At 36.4% G+C, this 14646-nt stretch overlaps 1 protein-coding gene across 3 annotated transcripts in view; it reads right to left on the reverse strand.

The window, feature by feature from the left end:
• Positions 1-14646, reverse strand: part of LOC127434183 (contactin-associated protein-like 2) — a 508727-nt gene that overhangs the window by 243124 nt on the left and 250957 nt on the right. The window lies entirely within an intron of this gene.

Here is a 14646-nt window from a genome sequence, read left to right on the forward strand (position 1 = left end):
GAATTAATGTAACTTTTATAAAAAATAAAAGCTTCATATTTCTGCCTTTTAACCCTCCAAAAATGGCCACATTCACTTCAATTGTGAGTGCCTCCCTGTAACCTTGATTATTTTATTTTTTTTAAGAAAAGGAGGGACAATTCTAAATAAATTTTGTGGTAATCAACATTATGTCACAAATGCTGTCAATTGAGCTTAACTTGTACTGAATCCGGAATGTTCCTTTAAGACTATCTTGAAATTTAAACTGGTCCAAACTAGCCTAAGCTATTTTTTTTTAGCAGAGCAATACAGGTATTTGCAACATGATGCTAACCACCAGTAAACAGAAACAAAAACACTGTTGCATAAAAATAACTGAACAATTAGTGTACTCATAATACCCTCAGAGGTGCTATAATTCGTCCAGAATGGTGGGTTGTGGGGGTACAGTCAAAGATGTGCATTCCACATCTATTTCGGCACAAAAGCATCCAGCGTGAGCCATACATAATTACTGTAGATCAGTGTGAACGGACAGTGCTCATGCATGTCCCTGTGCGAGACCCAGCAGTCATTACCCACTGTCACGGATTAATTAAGAGAAGATGAAACCCTCTGTTAACACAATGTGGGTACCTTGAACTCTGACAGATCAACCTACAGTCATTACTTATCTACTTGCTTAATCAACTCAACTTTCTCATGCTGACCTTCAGTTCTTTAGGATGACACACACACACACACACACACACACACACACACACACACACACACACATACATTAGCTCTGTCCAAAACCTAGTGAGCTGCCAACAGAAACAGCATTTTAAAGGTGCACTCAGTAATTCTAATCTAATACACTTTTTGTCAAATTCTGCAAATATCTCCTCACAGTCTGCTGGCTGTCCATTCTGTGGGTGGGCTGAAAAAAAAACAAAATCTTATATTTGTACACAGCTCTGGCTCTGTAAATGGGACAAAAACAAAATGGTTTGGACCAATCAGCAACAGGGGGTGATTCTTGCACGTGCACAGGATGGGGGGTGGGGGCAGAGAGAGAAAGAAATTCAATTAGAAGAGCGACGGCAAATCTGGCTGATGCGAACTTTCTAAACTCAAAGGAGGACAAATGGCTGAGATATGGACCAAGAAAAAAAGGTCAGACGAATATAAACTAAAAAAGAAGGATTAGGGCTAGGAGCCATGTCAACATCGACGAGGCTTTTCAGCAGTGGAGAGACCTCCGAGAGGTAAAAGGAATGAATTTGCGTGCATGAATTTGGGCAGAGCTTCCAAAGAAGCACTGAAGGGAGGGGTGTGTTTGCTTTGGCAGTTGAGTTTGAATATCAACAGTGTTTCTCAGGAATCACTGAGTGCACCTTTAAGGCATCATAGATGCAGACGGTGGATAAAGTGAAAGAAATGATGATTATATGTAGCTTTTTTAAAACCTTTTTAAGAGCTCTGCCACACACACTGTTACACACATTTACATTTACATTTATTCATTTGGCAGACACTTTTATCCAAAGCAACTTACAAAAGAGGAAAACATATGCGAATCATCTTAACACATGTTTGCTGGTTAGAACGTGAGAGCATATGTTGGGCAAGAGAGCTCCCAGTTTTGTTTATCGGTTGACAATCCTTTGGGTAAATATAAAATTTTACACAAAATGTTGTTAAATTGCAATACATATGTATTCACAAAAGTCATATGTTAAAACTGAGTGTTTGTTATAGATCATTTTTGAAGGATGCATATGGATTGCATGTGTGGAGTTTGACCATGTTTGTGCACACGTGCAAGAACTGGGTATGTAGATTTATGCTGCTTTCGTGTGCTATCTGAATTATCCTACTTCCCACTTCTGAAGTGGTAATTACAAGTACATCGTGTTCACATGCTTTGTTGTCAGAAAGAACAGGAAACATGGACCAGGTTCATTCATACATATTTCTTGAGGGACGTTATTTTGACCATAATATATATCACTCAGTTAGCTTGCTGACGATAATGGAATTTTGGTCAAATACAAGGTATTTTCACAGTGTAAAAATTCACAACACATAGAATGGTTGCTGATATCCATAAATGAATATGACCAAAATGGCAAACGCTAACAATTAGCTGTATTTAGAAAAATTAACAAAACCTGTCATTCATTACAGAAACTGCACTCTCCTCCGCCATGTTGAAAGTTTATGACTTCTCCCATCTCGGAAACTCGGGTATCAAAAATATCTCAGAGTTTCCCAGATGTAATTACGACTTGAGGGGTCATTTATGTGCAACTTCAGAATGGGAAACTCATATTTATGATAATTCCGATAGCACGTGAAGGCAGCATTAGTATTGATCATATCTTGTTTGATGACTTGTAGCCCAGGGCGTTTTCCAGTTTGGTGGGTGGGTGTAGTGCATGTTATGTGTGAAAACATGTGTAATGAGTTCTATTGTTTTGGACTGTTGTATATGTCCTTAAAGCCTGGTTAAAATTAAGTAAAATGCTTTGAGTGATTTAAACTTGTGTTAAATGCATAAAATACTGTGAGTGTTTAAGCATGTTTAAGCATGTATTAAGTATGTGTTGAGGCATGTGGGTAGGCTAATGCCCTGTTTTTATTTTCTTTTGACATTAGCCTCTACCTTATTTCATAACCATATTTCATTTTTGTATCTAATTTTTGTATTTAATTATTTTGTAATTCATCATTCCTTTTTTTTGTATACAGCCCCATCAACCGCTTTATTTATTTATTTATTTATTTATTATTATTATTATTATTATTATTATTATTATTATTTTATCAAACAGATGTTAGATAGTCAATGAAGTCATTAGTCCAAGTTATTTCAAATTAATTTAAAAAAATCATGTTTAATAGTGGAATTCCTGGTGAAGAACTGCATGACCTATAGATTGTGAAGAGAAAGAGACACCAATCAGAGAATCGCAGCAATCAAACCACAGCATTCGAGCTCTGCAGCAACCGCCCACTCCCACGACACACTGTGAATGACGCCACAGAATCTGTCTCCGTACACTGTCAAACTATTGTATATATCTTAATATTTCGCAATAAAATTAAAATATATTTTTATATACTTATAATCAAGAACTAAAAATCAATTGTTTTACATATTCAGGCGCGGACAGGCCATTGGGAGAACCGGGACTTTTCCCGGGCCGGGCGCGAAATGGGGCCGCATAGGCCGGTGCTTTATGCAGAATGCGCCACAAAATGGGACCGTGATATGCGGCAGGGGGTGGCCCCCGCGCTCAACAACTTTTGGCCCAGTTTCTATGTAAAATCCCGGGCTGAATTTTCTTCCAAATCAGCCCCTGTATATATTACATTGTTTTTAGATTTGATTACTTTATTTGCAATGCTCCATGGGATTGTAGTTCATTCCCTTTTTAAAAACATTAAGTACGCAATCTACTTTCATCTTTTTGTCTGATTTTCAAAAAACATTGTTTTGCTTCAAATCAAAGCCTGTAATCTTCCGATTAATTTCAGAGCTGCTCATATACAAGAACCAAGAGATTAGGAATTAACTTCCCTAGTTCTGTCATACCCAACCAAACCGGCTTTGATAAATGCCTGGATTCAAGACTAAAGTCTGAATGGCATTTGTAGGACTTCGTGCCCTTTAAAAAGCAGGTGCATCCTCGTATGAGGTTCAAAGGTAGTGATGCAATTACAGGCATGCATATACACAGCCCCCAGCTCTATTTATCATCATGGTAAGTCTGATATTTGAGTATGTGGGTCTGGGTAGAGCTGGAAAGGCCTCTCTTCAACTCGAGGCAAGAGGCCCCAGATGCAATAATGTCATCAAAAAGGATTACCGGAAAAGTTTCCTCACCGACACCAGGCCATGATTAATGTTAGGCTTTGCCAGCAAAGAGTGCTCTTAGAAGACCAGTAACTTCAAGCTTCTGCTTTTCCTACACATTCTTATGGCGAAATCGTAAGGATTCATACGACTTTTCTGAAGTTGGCTAATTCATATGATATCATACGACTGCACTCGTATGAATTTGTCCGACTTTCACTACAGCCAATGAGGTCACTGGACATCGTTTCCATCTAATATGCGACAATTACTTGCTTCTGTCATACACAACAGCTTCCTATCATGTTTACACACTCTACATATGAGTTAAGTTTAGATAAGGGGTTGGGGTAAGGGCATACAATTAAGAAGCATGACTTTAACGACTCGTGCTTACTTCCGCATTAGACATTTGCATGTGATGAAATTGTACAAAATATATACGAACTTGTACGAAATCATACGAAATAGCCAACTCGTAAAATATGTACAAATTTTCATAAGAATGGGTTTGGCTTTTCCATTAATGCGTTGTCTTAGAAGCCTTTTTTTTTTTTTAAACATGAAAAGGGATGCCCTGAAATATGTATCAGGCACACTTAAGGTTCCACGGAAGAATATTAATGACTTTTCTATACATAGATTTTAGTTCTGTGACAAAAATTATGCCTCTGATTTCCTTTGTGAGTTACTTTTGTTTTTGGTTTCACTTTAACACAACAGGTTGTTGACATCTGTACCTGCCACTTACTGGCAATGTCAAAACACTTCATGCAACAACCGCTGAGATAACAGAATTGTCTAACCTTACTTAAAATAAGTTTCCTAATTGGATTGTTATTCTTATGACTAAAAAAAAATACATTGTTTTCGGACGCAATGAAAGTAGGTACTCAAACTGTCAGTTTTTTGATAATGAAGCTATATCATACTATATTGAGTGAAACCCACTGATATTTGTCTAAACACAGTTTAAGACCACATACTGTTTAATTCATACCACTAGGCTGACCTGGCACAAAGCTATAGTTTGTTTTGTCTCTTGACTTTGGCCTGTTGTTGTAAGGTCCATTTCTTAAGGCACAGCCTGTGGGCTCCTGGGGAAAGAGCTCAGACATGCTGTTATTGTTGCCGAGGCTTTTGTGAGGGATGTGAAATACACATTACCACTCAGTGGCCTTCACAAATTCATCCTCAAGGAATCATAAATATTGCCTGCTATCGTCATGTTAAAAACAACTGCCATCATTTCTCAATTGCTCCAAACGACTAAATGAGTGACTAGCGAATAATGTGTTACTTTCAGGTATAATTCAGACAGAAATATTTTTAAGAAATATAAATGGTTCCCTCACAGTGTGTAATAATGCTTAGCATCTAAACCATACTGATAATTGTCTCACAACTTAGTTCTTGTTTTCTTTAAGAGGTCATGAGGAACACATTTTTCCTTTTGAGATAAAAAAAAAAAAAAAAAAAGACTCAATTTACTATGGAACATGAACATGGTGTAACTTTCAATTTCATTAACTACTCACTTTTTATTAAAAAAAAAAAAAAAACTACTACAATTTAGTAACATTACACATTGACCTTAAAAAAAAACAAAAAAAAAACATACTGTATATGATATGACCCCTGTAAAACATTTTAAATGTCATTGTTATAACTTTTTTTCCTTCACGTAAAAAGAAAGCACAAAGTTACTTATTAAATGTCTAAGGAAAACACATAAAAGAGTGATAATGGAACCGTATGTCAAAGGCTGTGTGGAGCAGTGTCAAGAACATTGGATATTTCAGCAGAAGCCAGAGGTATAAACCTGATATTCTCTGCTCCCAGTCACCTCCAGATATCACATTGATTTTTTAAGCTATCACTGCCCTGAAGGGGACAGGAAAACGAGAGAGGAACTCTGCTTATTTATGACTGATATAATTTGACCAAGCCACTAGCCCTGAAATAGACAAACCTCAAGGCTTTCCTCTGGAAAAAGGACAAGGTTAAACAAGGGTCATGAGTCAAACTTTGAGCATTTCAAAGCTGTTTTCAACTTGTATTTATTTATTCATCTTCGAAAAAGGTGGCCAGGACTGGGTAACTAGACACACAGCCATTCAACAGAGGAAAATAGTGCTGTCACTTATCAGACTCTATCATTGTGAGAATTATGAAATATCACATGAGAAAGAGTGCTGTTTTACTGAAAATCAGCATGACTGTGATTTGGCCATATGATATGGCCACAGATAATTACAGTCTCTAATATTTAATACAACACGATGATTGCAAGTGTGATATTGCTTTTATACGACAGGTTCTATAAACAATATTAACACTCATGGATCTCTGCTTGTCCAGTCAATGTAGAGAACTGGAACTAACTGTCGTATAATGGCTTGGATCACATGCACAATAATTTCCAAATCTTGCACCAAAAATAGTAAAAATAGATAAAGGACAAAGTTATGGAAATAAGACATCCTGTATCTCATCTTACTATAAATTATGGATGAGCTATAGACAATGACAGTCTGCCTGAGACACCTGTTTGTTTTTGGCTCAACAGGAAGGAAAGCAAACAGCAAATATGAGTTTTCCATGAAAGCAAAGAAGCTGTTCGGGAATGATTCAGTGCATCCTTTGGGTACCGTAGTGAACAAACAACACTGAGCGATCAATGGATTATTGCAAAACATCCATCATGATCATTCACTAACTTTCAATTCAGAGCATGGGTATTTTTCTCCTAGTATACAGGAAATTAACATTGCCTCTTCTGAACAATGTAAGGAATGGCTTCCATTCCTCAGTCTATGCACGATCCTTCCATCACTTGGAGACACTGGGCCCTATGTTAAGAGCGCTAGCATTACGCTCAGCACTAGGCTGTAAGTCATAAGCGCAAAGTCAGTGAATATGGCCATGAAATTTTGATAATTTCGTGCAAGCATACGCTAAGTCTTTTAGCAAATAAACTTTGTTGAAATCACCCATGCAACGAATTCTGTGCAATTGAATTCTGAGGTTATTCTCAAGGATTTCCACTGTCTGCATCCTATTATAATCCATACCCTGTCAAGCACCAGAGATATACACAAAGACAGCACATTCATAAGAAGCTGGTTGCGTAAATAGACTGTATGCTATGTATTAGAAGAATAGAAAATGTGCATTAACTGCATCCTTGATGAATGCCAGGCATATTTCTATGACAGTGACATGCTCCTTTTATATGCATATAAAATGTGATTCTCTTCTGAATTTTGTTGTATGCTCAGTTAAATTAATTATTATTAATCATTTTCATTTACTGACACACAAATCATGGCTAGTATTAACAGTGATTGTATCGGCATGCACTTCACTTCTACCGGTCGATATTGATTTAAAAAAAATAAACCAAAAATATTTCTAAATTAAAATGACATAAAATGAAAATATAATCAAAATAACGAAGTGGTACACAAATCATACCAAATCCAAACATTAAGTCTCTCCTTCTTCCACCGGCCCCTTTTGCAGTGGACTTTTGCTTTTCCACCGGCTCCTCAACAACAGATGAAAAATTACTAGTAGGCTACAAATTAAATCATAAATACAATTGAAAATATACAATAATAATTATAATACATATAAACATAACATAACAAATAATTGAAAAAATAAACCATGACCTCTAGAAAGTTTCATACAAAACTCAAGCGATTACCCCTGAAAAATTGCGATTGTCAGGGACATTAGCTGATGTTCTGTACTTTCAGAATTTGGACATGAACTTTATTACCACCTGCTGGTGGAATCTCCAAATTGCAAATGCAGGAACTGAGTTTGAAATTTGCGCTGAGTTAAGAGGTGGTTTTGAAGTCTTAGCGCAACAACCTATTTCTCAGGAAAATAGCAAATTGCATTTTTCTGGGGCCCATCAAGTACACAATCTATTGTACCATGATGTTGTAGGGGGGTTTAAAATGATGTCATTTATTTATTCATTTATTCATTTAGCAAAAACAGCACCAACGCATTCATTTCTGGTGATATTAGGAGCATCTTTTGAAAATGTTCTTTAGTAGCCTATATATATATTGTGTAGCATTAATGAGTGGGCTAAAAACATATTGTCACCTTTTCACATTACACAGCACAAGTTGAAGTTTATCAAAGTTACCTTTCTCAAAAGCCTGCTGTGGCAGTATCATGATACAGAGATGGTGCAATATGGTAAAACCTTGGTATTTTTTATAACACAGTAGGTCTACATCATGGTATTTATATGGAAGGTTACTCCAAACAACATGTCCAAAAAACATGGTATTGGTTTGGCAATTTTGGTACTTTTAAGTGCTTTTATGTAATAAAATTACTTAGAAAATGTCTTTACATGCAGTAGACAATCGTTCACAGACTGCACTCGCACTCGCACATGACCTTCATCCCTGGCAGACAATTGAACACAGCTGCAGGTTTTAAATATCCACTTCGTTCAGTTTTGTTTTTGTTCTCTGTTTTCTAAAGCATCCCGTTACTGTTTTACTGTGTGATAAAGCACTTCAAACGATTCAGCCTGCATGTTAAACAAATTCATTGAGAAGAACTGAATCAAAAGACTAATAAATTCATGCATCGGGCATCACTTCGATTCAGGAGCTCCGCGCTCGTGAGTCTATGGCTGTATTCTCAATGGCATACTACTCTCACTGTTTTTGCCAAACACAGGTATAACAGAAACAGTAAGAGTAGTATGGTAGTAAGGCATTTAGTACATGGCCTATTTGTTCTGTGGGGGGCACCACAACATGTTATCAGAACACACAGGGTGCATTTTGTTTGACACAGATTAAACACATACTTATTGGCTCGGTAGATCAGCACTCCTGAAGCGATGCTGCCCAAGGTGGTCACCTATGTCGCCTAATGGGTTGACCGGCCCTGGATGATGTAGACTCTTTTCTTTTGATAAAACATTTTAAAACCAGTGGTGTAACCATTTAACTGGTCCAGCATCTGGAAAAAGCATTTAAAATACAGTATTTTCACAAACGCATGTATATTTTTTCAAGGGTAATAAATACTGTAGCAAGCAAAGAATCCAAATGTCTGTTCAACTTAACTTTTTTAAGGAGCTGTGAGTACAATATTGAATGGGAATGCACTACAATAATGGAGTTCCTTCAAGGAAAGAAATGGAAAATACTAAACATTACTATGATTATAATATTATATTGTCCCAGTATATGAAGTTGTTAAATTGCCTTCTGCATGGATTGAAAAGGCTCTCAAATTACATTGGAAGGCCAAATATATAAGACATAGCACATAGACAGCTCAAATTCATAAGTGCCAGAGGGCTTCATAAATTTAAAAGGAAACAGATTCAATTAAACAAGCAGGATCAATATATAGAATACTAGCAAGAGGAAAGGAGAGAGCCAATTGACAGTTCTCAGTCTTCCAGTCTTTGGGTTGTTCTGAGTTCACATGCCTTGAAGGTATCAGACCTTGGCTGAAGTTGAGAGATGAGGCACAGCTGAATGCATATAATTAGCCAAACAAAAGCACCAAGCATTGAAGGTTTCTCCAAATTATCCCATTAACACTATGGAACAAGGTAGGGTTGCACCAGCTGTGCGTAAGTTCTCACATAAGATAGGACGTAAAGTTCACACTGAGGGCTTAGTAACTACTAGTTAGTTTGTAACTAAGTCAGTGCTTAATTCTGTTGCACCACCTGTTCTTAAGGCAAGACTTAACTAGTAGGTCGTAAGCTCTCCGTAAAGTGATGCGTAGTCGCATAATATGACACGATAAAATACGATACGTAATAAAAGTAGATTTAATAAATAGTATATTTGCCCTGGGTAAATAACAATATATAGGAACTGTCTCTAAAATAAATAAGGGGTGATCAATAAATACTAATACAACAGGCTGGAAAAATAGACATTTATTCATTTTAATATCCTATATATATTTTGAATGTGTTGAAACTTAACACCAGGCGACGCACCCTGAAAACTGCACCATTAGAACGGTTTCATGCTGAAGAGCCACTTAAAAGTACTTTTTTTTTCTCCCTCATAAATGTAAACGAGTGTAAATATCAACACCATCATATATGTTGAAAGAACTGAAGCCTGTCACGCAAAACATGAGTTCACTGATGTCATTAAATATCAGTCTGATTTTTTATTCCATACGTTACTCCTGGTCGGAGGCTTCCGTAAATATTTAGTTCATATGTAGGGTTACGTTCTACCTAAGTTTAATGGTGCAAAGCTCAAGTATTTAGTAGTGCGTAAATTGTGACTTAGTGCCCATTTACGCCACAACTAGGCTAAATTTTAACGTACGTATAGCTGGTGCAACAGGCCCCAGGTCTGTGCGATTCATCAAACTGTCAGCGACACGACTTGTCAGTGTTGTTCTACAGGCTTAAATTTCATGAGTGGAAAATCACTGTCAATTTTCAATCACCCTGTCAATTTTGGTTGTAATGCTCTGCTCTGAATGCAATGCTCTGAATACCCATTAGTTTTGCTTAGAGAGTATAAATGCACTTAAGATCAAAGGGAGAACAAATGTTTGAAATAGGAGCTCTAGATTAAATCAGGCCACACCAACACACAGGGCATTAGTGTCAAAAAAGATTTAATACCCATTTACTGACAGTCTCTTTATGATGATTAACAATTTTACTGTAAACAACAGCATCTGACTAACTCTAGCAAACTCCATTAGTAAAAATGTGGAAAAACAAACAAAAGAAAACAAAACATATATTCACTCTATTGTTCATGCTTAATTAGAGAACATCTCCAACGGTTCATCATTCTCTTGACAACAACACATCAAATTACCATGGAAACAACCTTGCAGTAACACTACATAATTATAACTAATTATCTGTTACTGAGGAAAGTAATCAGTACTCACCACTGGCTCCTGAGAGATGATGATTAAATGCTAAAAATAAACTAAGAAAAGTCCGGGCACAAGAAGTCGATACGATAATGATAATTCTGATTTTGTGTGAGAGCCCATTAAATGTGGGTTTCTCAGACATTTATTGGATCTCCAAGTTTAGCTGTTAATACAGAAGATTTTAACATGTTCTATTTTTATACTACACTTGTTACTTTCTAAGATTTAAATATTATTTATTAAGGTAATATTTTAAATAAACATTCCATACATTTTAACATCACTCATGTGGCTCATATGAACTTAAAAATGTATGTATGTAAAATATTTTCCATGTTAAAACACGGTCTCCTATGTTAGCTTAACATGCAGATACAACTTTACTGCTGTGCACTAACTACATATTTGATCAAAACTGAGTTATGTCTGAAATCAGGTCTCATAGAATATGATATGATCTGTGACAGAGGAGTTTTGCTAATTTTACTAAAACTAAATTGAAGCTATTTTTCTCAGTTAGTAATTTGCCATTGTAGGGCAGTAAGCAAGTAAGTTAACTGGAGATGCTAGTGGAGCAAAAATGACAATTTAAAGACCCTGTGAGATCAAAATACAAGTTTTACTGCTTTTACTCCATACCTATTAGCTTTAACGTAAGCCATATACTATGTACTTGTTAACGTGTAGTGCACTTCTAAGTAACATAGAGGTTGACAAACGTTGTTCAATAAAAATTTAAGGACAAGTTCGCACCCTTCCAAACAGAAGTGCTAATAAGAATCACTTAAGAAGTGAGTTTTTCCTTCCCCTGGAAGGCGATCGCTAACAAGGGGGACAACCCCTCCAGCCTTGTTGTAAGTAAAGACGATGCGCTGTGTTTGTTTGTGGGTTGGTTATGTAGTAACGTGGTCATTAAGATTATCATTCAGTTCTCAAGTCAGTGGAAAAGCAGACGGACTCTGTATTGAGATTGCTCCTTAGTTTCCCTGCCTGAACACTGGCTTTGGCATGAGAAGCAGCAGGGGTATTTGTGTATGTGTGGCTTTGCCGGATGCTGCAATGAAGGCTAAAGCCTACTGGATATTTTTTTAAAAGGCACAAACCGTTCAATATGTCCCTCACCATCTTCATTTATCAGTAGGAAATACATCAACAGACTAAAGAAAACTGCACTCATCAAGTCACTTCAGGGCAGACTTTAACTTTTGGTGGATGCACAAAAAGCAGAAGTTCTCAGGGGGAAAGTTATATTCCATAACATGGTACCACTTCCACCCATTACAAATGGATCCTCTACAGTGTGTCATTCATTAAATTTCAATTCACTTAATAAGTCTGCTACTAATCTTCTGTGATTAAGGATAAAGAAAACTTGTTTTAATGCGTTTAAATCGGTAGGAAAAAAATCATTGAATTGGTGAAAAAATACGTTAAATCAAGAAGATGTGGCAATTACACAAGTGTCCCCTCTGGAATTTGACTTAACTGTAGCCTATTAGCAAGACTATGCTCATTTAAGGCACTATAAGGCTCCTCTTCCACATTCCCAAAGCCAATTTGCAGCTCAAGACAAGCAGAATGGACCTTTAACCCAGACAAGAAAAGGAAAGAGCTGGCAGGCAAACAGGCTGAGCTGCAAAGAAAAAAAAAAAAATCACATATAACAGATGAAAGTTTACTATATGACCAACCTTACTTGCCTGTATGATGTCTGGGACATTTCCTACCTATTTGATAAGAAATGGTAACTGATTTTCAGCACCACTAAGACTGACTCTCTATTCAAGGTTTCAATGAGTTTAATGAGAAGGCGTTTCTCAAAGAATCTGCCAGTTATTGATGTCTAAATCTTTAGCGGTTGCTTGGTGTAACACATTGTTCAACCAGCAGTAGACATAAAATGATTAGGTGTTTTAGAATTTGGTGCTAGTATGAAAAATTAGTAAATAATTTCTCTTTATACCTCATCAGCTACATTATGAAGGTAGACTGATCAATTATGCTCTCAATTCATAGTCTGTTTATGCCCCAGCAATACCATATACTTTACCTCATACTCTAGTCTTCAAGAGGCACGACTAAGGCAAAAATCTATTTATTTGTCAAGGTTATACCTCTTCAGCTAATGATTCTCTTCAAATGGAAATAAAAAACCAAAGCCCAGAAAAGGGAGACCCAATTTACATCTAAAAACCAGGGTTTTTTTTTTTAATTCAGACTTTAAGAATTGGCTACCTTCGATTTATGTGCACGTAATTTAATTGGCCTCACTGCACAAGATGTTGAACTGAAATGACAGGAAAAGGAATTAACTGAATTTCAATTCAAATAAATTTAACACAGTCACACAATATAACATTTTATTTTCTCTCAAATCATTAGACATACTATAAGTGAAATACTGTCAAAACAATTACCAGCAATCAAAAAAAAATATTTTTTAACAGACTTCCCATACAGCAGCACATATTTCCTGATTAAAAAAAAGCACAGAAGTTATATAAATTTACTTGAATTTCATTCTATTTTAATTCTACTTCTTTAAAACCAAATTACAATTCTTTATTCTATTTGCTACAGCACCTCAAATCAAATTCAATTAAAATGTAATTGAATTGGAATTTAAAAGGCATTCACAATTCAGTTCTGAATAGTGCACAACCTTGCCTTATACCTAAAGTAAGATTGACAAGAGAGCCTCTGTCACACAATGTTCTTCTTACAAAAACATATGGGTTCAAAGGTGTTGCTGTAAAGCATATCTTAAAAATGCATAAAAGCATTTGTACAATTTTTGCCATACTTCTACAATTTTGTAAACAACAAAATGACATCACTATGACATGACTGTGTGCAACAACTTGCTACGAATAAATGAATCATTTGGCCCAAACAAATGGGGCCATATGGTGAAAAAGAAGCACCCAAGTTTGCTGCCACTGAAAGCTTAGCTAAACTATTTACTTATTTATTTACTTGTAGCAAGCTGTTGCTCACAATGACATCACAGTGACAATTTTGTTGTTTACAAAAAGTCGTAGAAGTACACCAAAAATAGTGCAAACCCTCTCACGCATTTTTAAGATGTGCGTAATCAAACATAGTGGCCCCAATTTTTTATTTTACATGTAATGGAATAAAGGCCATTTTTTTTTTTTTTTTTTTTTTTTAATTTTAATTTTTTTGCTTTTCAAGATTATTTCTCAAATGGCCTTGCTGGCCTGGTAAAATGGTCTTGTGGCCCTTATACGGCCCTGAGGCCGGATGTTCCCAACCCCTGCTTTAAAGGATCAGAGAGGCTCTCTTGAAAAAAAAAAGAGAATGTATACAGTAGTATACATTGTGCTACTATTTTGATACATCTTTTCCACAATCCATGCTGGACCAGCATCCAAAACACAATACCCCACGATTTATCAGAGACCAAGAGAGTACTGTAAACCTCAGTCAACCTGACATTTCTCTGTGGTACAGGAGGACATGTGGAAGATCCATATCAATTCTCCCTCTGCTGAAACAGTCAACAACTGATCCAGAAAATCAATTAACGTCCTGAACACTAAATGGAAATTTTTGGATTTAGATCTATTAGCCTGTTCCAGATCACATCATTAATCTCATAGCCTTGACTGAACACTTACTATGCCTGGAACTCCATCAAGTTACTACCTGCCTCCTCCACACTGGAGTTCAATGTGAAGTCAATCTGCTTTTCTTAAAGGAGATAAACGATTCCAAACAACTGGTGCCCAATTAGCCTTGAGGTTAACAATGTAAGAGTAACTACCCTTTCTCCTAATGGCCTATTAGCACAAGAGTTTGGTGAGTGTGTCCTGAATGTCGAAAGGTGTCTTTGGGCTAAAGCTCTGTTTCAGACTGACCAAGAGACTTCTTAAATC

This window comes from Myxocyprinus asiaticus, chromosome 44 (genome assembly GCF_019703515.2).
Source record: "Myxocyprinus asiaticus isolate MX2 ecotype Aquarium Trade chromosome 44, UBuf_Myxa_2, whole genome shotgun sequence".
In the NCBI taxonomy this organism is placed as follows: Eukaryota; Metazoa; Chordata; class Actinopteri; order Cypriniformes; family Catostomidae; genus Myxocyprinus; species Myxocyprinus asiaticus.